The following is a 14,296-nucleotide window of genomic DNA, read 5'->3' as shown; positions in this document are numbered from 1 at the left end:
CAATTAGGTTTGTCAGAAACCCTAAAGACTCCATAGGCAAAACCTCAAAAGCTTGACATTTATCACTGGTTCCTCTCACTCAAGCTATCAATAGTGGTTTTGGTCACTGAGCTATAAGCACTAAAGTCTCCAGCAAGTATAAACCTTCAAGAAGAAGATATGGAGCAACTCACCTACATTCAAGCAGACCACGTAAAATCAGGCAACATCAAGCCTGAAATCAAGCTAGTATCTCTTAATACTAACCTAGTGCTTCTTGACACTTGTGTTTCTTGACACATCCAATAACAATTTGACTGTTGGTTTTACTTCAGTCTTGCAATGACAAAAACGACAAAGAATTTTAATGTGGAATGCCCAATTTATTAAATCTCTTGTAAGCTTCAATCTCCTTGTAAAAGGATAGACACTACTTGAGTACACTTGTGGTAAGACCTCCTTCAAAATGTCTGAATTTGAGCAAATAGCCAAGTTCAATGGAGAAGTCTTTCATGCTTGGAAGGAGAAGACAATGTACCACCTTATGTGAAAGGACTTGCGGGACTTGTTTGAGGATGATACAGATAGCAAGAAGAAACATGATGAAGACGGGTTCGTTGAAGAAGACCAGCTCAAGATAAATGAGTGGAAAAAGATGAACAACAAGGCTCTAGGCATCATTGCCTGGGGACTAAGTGATGATGCGCTACATCATATCTTTGGCATCAGAGATTCTAGAACTGCTTGGGAGGAACTTGACAGGATGTTTGGTACCCAAGCAAAGAATTCAAAGGTAAACTCATGCAGTTTTATAAATTGGATATAAAAGACAGTGCTTCCATGACCATATACATTAACAAGTTCAAGAGCCAAAAAACCCAGCTTGCAACTCTTAAGAAGAATATTGATGAAGATGAAGCAATAGCAGTATTGCTTGGCAAGTGTAAATAAGGATCCATGTGAGAATCTTGTGTCCACCCTAAGTAATGTTCCAAGTCTCTCACTTAAAGATATTGAGCACTCTCTTCTTGATGAAGAGAACAAACAGAAGAACTTTTGCCATAAGTTGCAGCCTTCTAATCCCATTTTCAAGCATTATCTAGCTTATTAAATTAATTTTAAAAATTAATTTAATAATTATTCTAGTTCTCAATAGATTACTTTTACAATCTAATAATTAAATTGACTGGGAAATTTTGTCTTCTAAGTATCTTTGAGTAGTTATTAGTCCTCAGATCAGTATTAATTAAGTAATTCATATTTAGTCTCTAGTGTCACCACTAACATTAGTGGCCAATAAGTTGGTTTAGATAAAAATTTGACATCGAGTACCACCTAGTATCTATTAGACATAATTCATTACAAATTTTGTATTTGGCACCAACAACTGATATCTCCGGGTCCTAGATACCACACTGTAAAGTAAATGACTTGCACCTCACATGTGCAAGTCACATTAGCACATTTGATTAACTTTTAATCAAATGCTAAGCAAAGAAATAAAATTTTACGTCCTCGTGACAAACCACTCCCTTGAAATCTTTGCAATCATCATGGATTGTATTGCATTGTACCAAAGGAAAAGCATACTACATTGGAATTTCTATAAGGCATCGCAGTCACAAGATTGACCATTGTTGTCCAACCATGCCATATGCCCTAAGCCTACTGAAAACTTTTAGCTAGCATATACATAATATAAAACTAAAAATTAGTCTTGAACTACAACTAGAAACCCATTAGATACATCCATAACTCATGTTTCTCAACTATTTTGACTTCAAAATCATGATAAAGTATATTCTCAGCATAAATCATGACTAAAACTATTAATGGCATTTACTAACATATTGTTGTCCATAGAACCAGTTGTAAAGCATTAAAAACTAAGTATAAATTGATCATAAACTAATCACTTTTGTTGATTTGAGAACAAATCACAAACTATTGTAAATATAATCCCAAACTAACCACAAATTGATTGCAAAAACTAATCAATAACTAGTGTAAAATTGATGCAAAAATAATGTCAAAAGTGACCAAAAACGATTTTCAAATTAATAAAAAACTAAGTTGAAATTGATTAGAATTTTCGTCTCAAAAATTGAGGTTGAAACATTCTTATTTGCATACTTTGGACCATTGTAGTGTGATAGTATATGAAAATTCACATGCTACGAACTATACCAAGATACATTTTTTCATACATTGAATACATTACTACTAGGTGCATTTTTTCTCATGCAATCATTACTAGTTGTATCTTTTATCATATGAATAACACTATACGGGACTTAAGAATCATTTACCAATTGCATTAACATTTCAGCTATTGTCCTCAACTGATCTTTAGACTTGCTATCAAATTCCTCTTCCTCGGCCTAGAAGGACCCACCTCTTGTCCAATTCCCTCATTCTCAGCTTGCTACCCATGCTTTATGCTTTGTAAAAGATCAGGTATTGTATTTTTCCCAACACCTTGTGAATTTTTAGATTGAGAGACATTATTCTTGCTTGATCCCATCTCATTATTTTGAGGACATTCTTGATGTAATGCTCAATTGAATACAATTTTGGCACTAGAGCAAAGCTTTTGATCTTCAATTAGGTGCCTCAAGCCCACCAATTCGAGGAACTGATGGCATCCCGACAATGGAACCATGAAACTAGCCTTTCTTCTTAAAGAGAGTAGTGAAGCTTGATTACACACTTAATTATAAAAAGTAACAAATTCACAAAACTGAAAATGTACACTTTACACTTAATCTTAGACATTGGACATCTTGTTGGCCCCAAACTTGGCGCCCTTTCGATATTTCTTTAACTTATATTGCAAATGAAAGGAGTACATCTAAGATCCTTTGATCTCCTTGGCTAATCCAATGCCTCTTGCTATCAAACTTGACTAGCAAGCCTCCAAACCAATTTTCCCCTTGGTTTGCTCAGGGAGATTAGTCTTCACCCTCCTCCTTAAAAGACAAATTTAGCCCCAAATCTGATATTGGCTCGCTGGTCTCTTGAATCTCCTTGAAATTTCTCAATTTTAGCTCCTAGGATTCAAGTCATAGGCCCTCAATTCTAAGCACGTATCTTGAGGCGACTGTCAAAATTTTATTTGTTGTTGTAAATTAGAATTTACAATAGAGATTGATTGAAATCTCTTTCTCTGATAGCTCAAACTATTGAAAAATATTGAGATAACTTGAGAGATGGATGGGGGATGAGAGAGAGTGCTATAGAGAGAGAGTTTTTAGAGTTTCATGCTGAAAAGCTATTGTTGCCTTGCCCAAATAGCCATGGAAGTTGTTCCCTATAGCCTCTTGTATGCTATCATCTACACTAAAAGGACCTTGGGTTGATGCCACTTGCTCCTGGAGGACTCCAAACTGCTACCACTTGATATAGAACTAATCCTTGGTGGTTGAAAATCACATCAACAATCTCTCCTTTCTCTCTAACAGCCTTTTTCTCTCTCACAATGACTGGAATAGACTCCACCAGTCCCTAAAAACGTTTTTTCCACTTTTATAAATAAGTTTTACTAAGTGATAGTCTTTTAATCTCATTTTTAGCATTATCAAGCATATTACATCAATTTTTAGAATATAATTATTCTAATACTTAAAAATTTAATTTTACTAGTCAATAATCAAATTGGCTAGGTAAATTTATCTTCTAAGTATCCTTGAGTAGCCATTAGTCCTTAGATTGGTATTACTTAATTAATTAATACCTAGTCTCTAATATCACAATTGCTATTAGTGTTGATAAATTAGTATGGGCTAAAATTTGACACCGAGTACCACCTAGTACCTATCAGACATAACTTATTACAACTTTTGCCTTTTGCGCCGAACTGATATCTCATGGTCTTAGGTCCCACAATGTGAAATAATTGACTTACACCTCACATGTGCAAGTCACATTGTACATTCGATTGACTTTTAATCAAATGATAAGCAAAGTAATAAAATTTCATATCCTTGTGACACGAACTATCACACTCGTACTATTATGGCCATCTGCTCATGGACTTTCCATATGGTGCAAGAAGTCTTCATGCATCTCCATGAATCGTCATCCTTGCAATATCACAGCCAACTCCTCCTTGACTTCTCTTATACCATGATAGCACTTCTTATATGTTAGTCAAATGTCTCTATCACACCATAATAGACATTTGGTGTAGAACTTCCCCTATGATGCAATATGGGCCTCACTACAGCTCCACCAATTGTTCCAATTGCTTCGTACCTACTTTCATATTCGCAAGTTATTCATCTTGCTTGTCTTTTTGTGAGAAAAAAAATCCTTAATGGCAAAGGACCGTGCAAATTACAAGAAAGATCTATATCGAATAGCCACAACCACAAGCTTTTGATATTCCTTCATATTACAATATTGACTAGGCTATCCTAGATATTTCTATAGTGACTCAAGAGATTCCTAATGAAACTTGATTTGAGGCTACATCTTCAAATAATATTTAAAAAATGTAGCTTCTGCTAGTCGTCATCCTTCAATTCCTCCTAATGTTCTCGACCAAGGGAAGCATTTACCTCGTCTAGATACTCCTAAGCATGACGAGCTAGAGTTCTTTAGAGAACACCAAAGAAACATGGCAAATATTGCAAGAAAAACTATCTTGTCAGAACAACAAGCTTCTTCTTCATGCTTTTAAGAAACCAAGGAAGAAAAAGAACACCGGGAACATGAATTCTCTACGCAACATCATAGAATGAATCTCCCACAAATTTAGTGCACCAAATCTTATATCCACCAACCAAAAATAAAATTAAAAAAATGAATGCTCAATATTAAATGGAGACTATCACATAAGCTTTATTATTCATGATTCATAATCTTCTTCCTTTGAAATCTCACAATCTCTTATAGATACAATATTTTATCATAGAAAATTGACTTTCTTTTACTCACACTTTCTCTCACATATACTCTCAATCACTCATACACCATGATCATCATTTAATACAATAGAATAATATACAATAATCCTCTCTTGGTCATGAATACACAACTCAAATGTATGCCTAATATAAAGAGACACAAGAGACAGTACATTTATCTTTTAGAACTCACTAGTATCACTATCACTTCAGTGTTCACTTAAAAGTCTTCAATAGCTATATCTTTACTTTTTTGACCTGTAAAAGACTTCCATTCTTCTCTTTCCAATATTGGAAAACTTTTCCAAGCTGCTAAACATTCATCCCATAGAATTCTCAAAGAAACAAACAGAATATATATACAGAAGCTCAAGATACCATCAATAGCAAATCAACAGAAAGCACAAAAAATGCATAGCTCAAATCCAAATCCAAGTCATCAAAAACCATTCAACACATCATCAACTACACTCAAACCCAACAATTCACAATCTCAACCTCTCAAAGAGAAAGAAAATAGACCAAAATAGAGGCAAAATAAACTTATCAAAATCAAACAGACGTAGTACTGCTATAGAAGCTAAAAGAACATCTCAAATCAATCAAAAAAATCAATATGAGTTTCTCAAATAAATTTGATCCATCCCAAAACTCTTTAAAACATATTAAGTACCATTCAAACAATTAATTCTATCACAAATTTAATCATTTAGTATCTAAAAAATAACATGAAACAACAAAAAATCCAATCATTTCAATCCTTAACACGAGCCATAGGTGCTTTACAGAAATCAAAAAGCTCAGAAACCATCTTATCCTAAAGGTCACATTTATAAGAGTGGCTAGGGATATCTCAAAGAGATTGTCTAAGATTGCCACCATTGATGGAATCCATAAGAAGTGGCAACTTTTAGCTATCAAAACAAGGACTTCAGTATGGTGAGTAGGCTTACGCATAGGTTTGACAATGTATTGAAGCCCTTGCCCACTACTGATAATAAAGCCTTTGAGATGTCAATGTTTCCCCAAAGTCGAGAAAACTAAAAGAGACTATCATTGAAGATGTTAGTTGCTTATAATTTTTTCATATTTGTTGCATACTAATGTTTTCTTTACAGGGATCATTGAAGTCTAATCTACTTTGATATTCTTACTCGAGAGGTCATCCTTATAAATTCACTTTCAAGAATTCATCATGGCATATGGTCTTGACTTATTACTGCCCACTTGGATGCCAAATTTTTAAGACATTGTTGACTTTGAGAGACCTTTCAAAGTAGGACTATAGATTCAAAGTTGCTAAACATAGATAGGGTAAATGTAAGTATTTTTTATTTTTCTTTTAAGTTAAAATTCTATTGTGTTCTCAACTAAGTTATTGTGTACTTTGTTTTAGTGCAAAGATTACCATGAGTCATATATGTGGTGGATTAGGGAGAGGTATATTAAGATACTTTTGGATAGAGCAATAACACTTGGTGGACCCTAACTCCCCTATTCTTCCTAAAATCTTCCAAGGGAAAAGCCAAGAGAGAGGTGAAAGCTACAAGCAAGGCTAAGGGCACTGCCAAGTCAACCACCAAAAAGACTTCTATGCCTCTACAAAGAAGGATAAGGGCATAGCCAAGTCAACCACAAGAAAAACTTTTGTTGCCTCTACAAAGAAAGGTATGTCAAAGTTTTCTCCTTTGAAGTTTGATCAATCTCTTGTAAAGCCTCAAGAGAAGAGGATACTCGTGAAATTCAAATTCTTCCAACAACAAAAAAAGGCATGTAGTAAGGAAGCTAGTGATGTGAATGAAATCAATGAATATGAATCTATGCAAAAGATGGAGAAAAGTTTAAAGGAAGAAGAAATTGAAGATTAGAAAAATGACTAACCTTGTATTTACACCTTTGTATATTTGTACCACAATTATATTTCCTTTGTACATTTATACTTTAATTTTGTAACCCATATATAATGAAATTTTCATATCTTGACCACATAAATTCTCTGCAATGCTTACAAGTGCATTGAATAATACATTTGGCAATAATGTTTGTGAGAAAAAAACAAAATTATTTATATATTCATAGTTCAAAATATAAAATTATTTATTTATTCATAGCCTAAAATTTAAAATTATTTATGTATTTATAGTTTAAAATATAAAATTATTTATATATTCATAGTTTAAATTTTAAAATTATTTATATATTCATAGTTCAAAACTCAAAATACTAGGAGACAAATACCGCATACAAAAGAAGGAGCATTCAACTCTTCTTCCAATTGTAGTGTCATTAATCTTGAATTTATACCTAAGAGTTATATTATCTAGAAATTCTAAGGTGTCTCTTATCTCTAACATCTTTTAGACTTCATCTAGAAGTTACATTAATCTCCTTTACTTATTGTCCAATTACTCTCACCTCCAATTTTAATGGAATACAATCAACATCAAAATCTAAAGGAATCCAAGTACCATATTTAAGTTTGTATCTTATATAATCAAAACCCATAACAAGATATTGTCGAGAGATATTGTAAGATATAGGCAAAGACTTAAGACATGCATTGTACCATATAAAATCACCCTAGTGGTCACATTCTCTAAATTTCTAACATAGTCCTAGAATGTTGTCCAAAACCTCCTCTCAAAGCTTCTATTTAGCCATGAAACTTTCGTCCTTCGTAATTTTTTTGTTTTAAAACAAACTACAAAGATGCATAAGAGTACAAAGCATGACATGTGTATTCTTCTTGATATCCTTCTAGGAATCATGGCCTTTTGAATATCTTTGGTTATTTTTAGTTTGAAGCTCTTTATTGTTACTTCATCAAGAGTCTCCCAATTCAAAGGTACAAGGCTTGGCAAACAATGGCAAATCCTCAATATGTCCATATACACCTTCTCTTGACAAAACCACATATTGTGCATAATATACAAAAAACTTACCTTCACTAAAAAACTTGCAGTTTTATCGGCATAGATAATGTGAGCAAATTTTGTATGAATTTCATAGAACGTGCCATTAAGGCTCTCCATGGGCTACAATTCAAAACTTGTTGATAGACAGATATCTAATACCAATAATTCACTATTTACTTGATTTTTTTATTAGAAACTATATTTGTATATAGTACTCAACTCAAAACCAAACCTATAGTGGCTTTGTTGAGAAAAACATTTATTTGGAGGCAAGCACATCTCCTTCACCATGTAAACATGTTGCACCTGAGTAAACACTCCTAGGATGTGATTTTGAAACCAATAATAGATCATTTTCAATTATACTTGATATCCTCTTGTTTTGTTTTTATCACCTTGTGCGAGTCCTTGCATGATGGAAACATGGTAACCTAATAATAAAGATGAGGTTGTAGAGGATAGTGATCTCATTCAACCACTATTGAATGAAATCACTCAACTACAAATAGATAAAGCTATTGTAGAGTGTGAAGCGTTAAAGAACTAGAAGTTGGTTCAACCCTTACAGTTATATTATAGCGAAGAGATGAATCATTTAGAAGATTGTGATTCAAACTGAGAAATTTTCCAAGCATGTGTTACAAGAGAAGCGAAACATGGAACAAGTACAATTTCAATTCATGGACCAGTTAGCTATGAGAGATGCAAGGATTAGTGCCTTGCAATCAAGGGGGGCAAGCCTAACATTCAAAAATGGAAGAGTCATGATGCCTACTCGTTGGGGGCAGGGGGCTATAAATGTCCCTTGGCTCTATCATCAATTACATTGACTAAACCATCCCAAATGGGGAGTGTCCTTAAGATTGAGGATGGGAAATTTATCTGCATGAGTAAGTGATGAGTGGTATACGAAAAATATTTTACCACATCCTACAAAAAGATTAGGGAATTTATAGTTTATGGTGATGGGGTTGAACCACATGTTTCACAACACAAACTAGTGGCTCCAAAAAATTTCACAAAGCGCTTAAGAGGATTATTCACTATTTAGGTTGTCGTATACAAGGAGAAGGAAATAAAAAACTTTACTTGTTGATACTTAAATTGTAGTGAAAGAAATGGAGGTGGACTTATCATGATCAGCAATGTCTTGAGTGTTGTAATCAAATTCTACGATATTATCGCTAGAATTTGCATGACCAAAGTAAGAATAAATATACAGATACAATGCATTGTTTAAGGGACTCGCAAATGTCGATGGGGAAGCAAGATGGGTTAGATCATTACATGGTTGAGATCATCGAGTTTTCATAACTAGAGGAGTCTTCCAAGGCATTACTTATGTATCAAATATCCTTTAGACCTCCATTTCAAGATTCACCATCTAAGGTTAATGATGGGCAATTTATGAGTGAGTAATAGGATATGTCATGTACCCATCCATGATGAGATCTACTGAGGTACTAGTGATTAAGCCTAATAGGGTTTAAACAACTTATGTGTGTGATTCTGGAATTGAAACAACACGTTTTGAAATGGAGCCCAATAAATTTCTATTATTGGATAGTCAATTACAAGGTGTTGCTTTGGAGAAATTACATAATGTTCTTAAGAAATACTCTCAGGTGTTCACCTAGAGCTATGCAAATTTGAAAGGCATGAAACCTAAATTATGTCAACATTATATTGATGCTGAACTTAGTGTTAGACCTATAAACCAACGTCAATGGTGCACAAATTCTAATTATGCAAAAAAAGTGCATGTTGAAATTACTAAGTTGTTAGACGCGGGTTTTATCTATCTTGTTGCGTACATCGATTGGGTTTCACCTGTAGCAATTGTTCCTAAGAAGAACTCTAGTAAAATTCAGATATGTGTGGATATCACGCACTGAATAAGCTTACTTGTAAAGATTATCTTTCTTTGCCTAGGTGATAGGACATCAATTATACTCTTTTATGGATGGGTTTAATATAATCAAATTCTCATTAACCTCAAAGATCAGCCCAAAACTACTTTCACTATAGAGTGGGGCACTTTTGCCTGTAAGGTAATGCCATTTGGTTTTTAGAGAGCAATGATAGCAAATTTTCAAGATTTTCTAATTAAATGGATGGAAGTCTTCTTAGATGACTTCTGTGTACATGGTGACAAAGAAAATATGGTTGATTGTTTGAAAGAGGTGTTCCAACATTGTGAGAGTACATGAGTCTCTTTAAATCTAGAGAAGTGTGTTTTTGGAGTGCCACAGGGCATATTATTAGGCCATGTAGTTTCAAGTGATGGCATTGCAATGGATATGGAAAAATTGCAAAAAATTGACGATTTATCTACATTGCAAAATTTGAAGAAATTACGAGGGTTGGTCATCTAAATTTTTACCGATATTCATAGTCATTTGCAATAGTAGTAGCTTCACCTTTAACCACCTTACTTGAGAAGAATCGACCTTATGATTGGGACTTAGCATGTCAAGCTGCATTTGAGAAACTAAAACCTAGGTTAGTGGGAGGACCAATCTTGGTTTCACTTGATTGGACTAAAGAGTTTCATATTCATGTTGATGCTTCTATGTATACAATGGGAGTTGTTCTGTACCAAGTAGATGATAAGAATATCGATCGTCCAACTTATTATGCTAGTTATAATCTAAGCATTAGGGCCAAAAACGTTTCAAAAATGGCACTTGTAAGAAAATGATTAAGTTACTAATTAGTTGAGGTTTTAAAATAATGAACCCTCCAAATTTGGTCATTCAAACGTGATTAATGAGAGAATTTATTATTCATTTAAGAGGTCAGCCATTAAATGCCTAAGGACGTTAACTCATGTCAGAGGTCACTTTTCGGCCATTATTCTTTCTTTTTGAATATTCTACTATCACGTTTCCCACCAAAATCACGCTTATTTTTTCGTCTGCATTCATTTGAATCATCATTCTCTCCTCTTCACTTTGTTTCTTAGTTCTTAAAGCAAGTTTTACTCTGTCGTAAAATTTCTCACCAAAATCACGTCCGATTCTTACTAGTAGCGTGCATTGGTCTCCCTTCGTCTCCCTTTGTCTCCTTTCACAAAATCTTGAGAAGGTGATCAACAATCAAAAGAGTCTCTATACAGAGGATCAATACCACTTACTTGTCGATTGAGCTATAGAGATATGGTCCTCCATGGACCTGAGACGAGATCATCTCATTAGTTTTCAGCAGACCCAACTAGGTTGGGACATCGAAGCTGCATCTTTATTTCGACCCCTGAGACATCCATTCTGTAAGATTTTGTTTCAACTAAATCCAAGCTTTTTCTTCAATCTCTTCAATTTGATTCATAAGAAAATGGGTAAAAGAGTCCCATGGTGTTGATACAAATTGGTAGGGATAGATATACTAAGGATAATCCTTAAGCTAATAGAATAGAAAGTGAAAATTTTCACCTTGATCTTGGCACTTGAAAATAGAATATCTTCATCATACAATGTTGTAATATCAACTTTTTAGCAAGCACTAATGGATAAGACAAGGACAATATATTATAATTAGAAGAAAGGAAGTACTTTGATTTCTGGGAGATAAAAATATTTACCTAATAATAGATTAAAAAGGTTTATTATTCAATTTTGTCTCTTAAAATATAAAAAACATTAAACAAGTAATAGATAGAAGTATTAGTGATATTGTGTATCATATCAACTTTAGGACTAAGACGATTTTATGTATGCAGGATGCTTCGAAGAATATGAAGGATACAACTTCTTACTTGATATTAGCTCTTGGGAGTCTTTTTCTCATCATACCCTCAACTATGATTAGCACTATGGGGTTTCAAGTTTCAATATCCTCAATTGTGATTCTTATTAGCACTATCAGATTTCAATACCTAAATGGTGGCTTGATGTCATGGGATGATACTACTCATGCTATCATATCCTAGCAAATCTCTTAAGATCTCTTCCCTTGATTTGTAAGAAGAAATAGAAAGGACTTGACTCTATTTCTTTCTCTCAGAACTCTGATTCTAATGCATGCTGATTTTATAATTGAAAGCATCACTACATTATTGATGCTTTATCCTTGTATATCTTTTTTCAAATGTAATATATCTCAATTTTACAAAAAAAAAGACCATCAAAATAATCTTTGTGATTATAGATCTCCTTTACTCTATAGCATTCATGATCTTATTTATTTTTTAAAAATAGTTTAAAGAGTATTATATGATTGTATACAAAGTTCTCTACATGAAATAACATGAACTTTTGACAAGTCAATGAAGTTAAATAAATAAATAACATGAACTTCCTTGAGCAGAAGAGGATCTAGATTGATTTGTTGGTTGATCAAGTACTCTAGGGGAGATTGGAACCTTGACAATTGTCTGCTTTGTCCTTGTCATCATTGTTACGCCTGAGAATATGATAGGAAGGGTAAAAAAAAACTATTCACTGGTATGGTCGATACGACATGGAGAGGATAAGTTGATATGATGTGAGAGCAGCAAAGCCAAATTTTCGCAGGGTCATATTCGCGCTACATCGTGGAGCTGCTCATACGGCGCGAGTGTGGCAAAGCATAATGTTTGGTACTATACTTCTCACTCAGTATCATGGATGACTTGATATGGCGCAAGAATGGCACAACAAAATCTCCGTAGAGATCCTCCTCACTCCTTATCGTGAAGGAGTAAACATGCACGTGCAAAGTACACCCCCCTTGTAATGACTTATTTTTTGTGAGACCTTAAACCCATCAAAAAAATTTAAAAAAAATCCATAAGGCTATAAGGCTCTGAATTTTTTTAAAAAAATGTTAAAGATTTTTTTAGCTCGTTTGCTATTTTAAAACTATTTTTTAGCAAAAAAATAGCCTAAAAATGACCAAAAAATCACCCAAAAATAGCATATCTAATACGGCGCAAAAGTTCTTGCTATTTTAAAACTATTTTTTAGCAAAAAATAGTTTTAAAATAGCAAACGAGCTTTAAAAAATCTTTAGAAATTTCTTTAAAAAATTTCAATGCCTAATAAACTTATGGAAAATTTTTGAAATTTTTTTTGATGGATTTAAGGTCTCACAAAAAATAAGTCATTATAGGGGGATTATACTTTGCACGCGCATGTTTACTCCTCCACGATACAAAGCAAGAACTCCTCCTACGGAGATTTCGTTGTGCCACTCTCGCACCATATCAAGTCATCCACGATATGGAGCGAGAAGTATAGTACCAAACATTATGCTTTGCCACACTCGCGCCGTATGAGCTACTCCACGATACAGTGCGAATAGGACCCTGCAAAAATTTGGCTTTGCTGCTCTCGCGCCATATTAACTTATCCTCTCCATGTCGTATCGACCATACCAGTGAATAGTTTTTTTAAACTCTTCCTGTCATATTCTCAGGTGCAACAATGATTACAAGGACAAAGTAGACAATTGTCAAGGTTCCAATCTCCCCTAGAGTGCTTGATCAACCAACAAATCAATCTAGATCCTCTTATGCTCAAGGAAGTTCATGTTCTTTATTACTCTTCCTATCATTTTCTCAGGCAATAGTAATAACAAGGACAAAGCAGACAACTGCCAAGGTTTCAATCTTCCCTAGAGTACTTGATTAGCCAACAAATCAATGATATTTTTGATAGATTTTCAAGAATGTTGACTGAAACTGGCTTGCAAAAGAAATGGTAGCTTGCAGCGACTCTTTCTCTTTAGGAGGCAGTTGAAGACTTTGTTATTAACTTTATGAATTATCCTTACATTGTTGCTGCTCATGCTCATAAGATCACCCTAATGAACAAAGATTTTAATATGATTAGCAGAATAAGGTACCGAGGATGATGTTTGCAAGAGAAAAATCGATGTACGACCTGTTAATTATAAGAGAATGGGTGAGGTGTATGGGCAAATGGTTATCAATGTTTCTTGCACTTCTGAGGAAGAGGACTATCTTAGCATATCTCATGAGGACAAGTCCATGCTAGTTGTAAAAAGGATATTTAATTGTTAGATTTTGTAGTTTATTATTGCATAAGGTAAGGCATTTTGACTCTAAAAATTTTTAGTATATAGAATAATTGTGCTATTGATTGCAAATAACACGCCTTTATTTTTGCTATTAGCTTTAGGACATTGATTGCATCTCTTAGCCAATAAATCTCTAAAATTATGTGTATTGTTGATCCACTGTTATCAATGGAATTTTTTTCGAGATTTGGTTCAAATATAGCAATGTCTTTCAAAGCTTTTGATTCCATCACAACTACCATATTTTTTTTCATTACATCGGATACACTCACCAGAGAAATTATCCTCATGAACTCTCTAAGTGGTATCCATGGCCAAGGAAGAATGTGGGTTGAATGGAATACTGCTTGCTTTTTGGTTAATTATTTATTTTATTTGATTGTCTATTTTAGTTACATGTTTCTATTTGCAATGCTGGCAGGCTCATGACTACCTTCTTGGACACCACATATGAGGATATTGTTGATCCTAGAAAAC

The 14,296-nt window shown here is 33.9% G+C and overlaps 1 long non-coding RNA gene across 1 annotated transcript in view; it reads left to right on the top strand.

The window, feature by feature from the left end:
* LOC148033963 (uncharacterized) overlaps positions 1 to 11,742 on the top strand; it is a 34,993-nt gene extending 23,251 nt beyond the window's left edge. Inside the window, exons 3-4 of the long non-coding RNA XR_015691479.1 lie at positions 6,405 to 6,554; positions 11,520 to 11,742. This is a non-coding gene — a long non-coding RNA (uncharacterized LOC148033963). The remainder of the gene's footprint in view (positions 1 to 6,404; positions 6,555 to 11,519) is intronic.
* Positions 11,743 to 14,296: the final 2,554 nt, after the last annotated feature.

The sequence above is a fragment of the Lygodium microphyllum genome, chromosome 7 (assembly GCF_053477565.2).
Source record: "Lygodium microphyllum isolate KBCC chromosome 7, Lygodium_microphyllum_v1.1.10, whole genome shotgun sequence".
In the NCBI taxonomy this organism is placed as follows: domain Eukaryota; kingdom Viridiplantae; phylum Streptophyta; class Polypodiopsida; order Schizaeales; family Lygodiaceae; genus Lygodium; species Lygodium microphyllum.
Note: the sequence above shows the minus strand (reverse complement) of the source record. Positions and strands in the feature narration are given on the sequence as shown.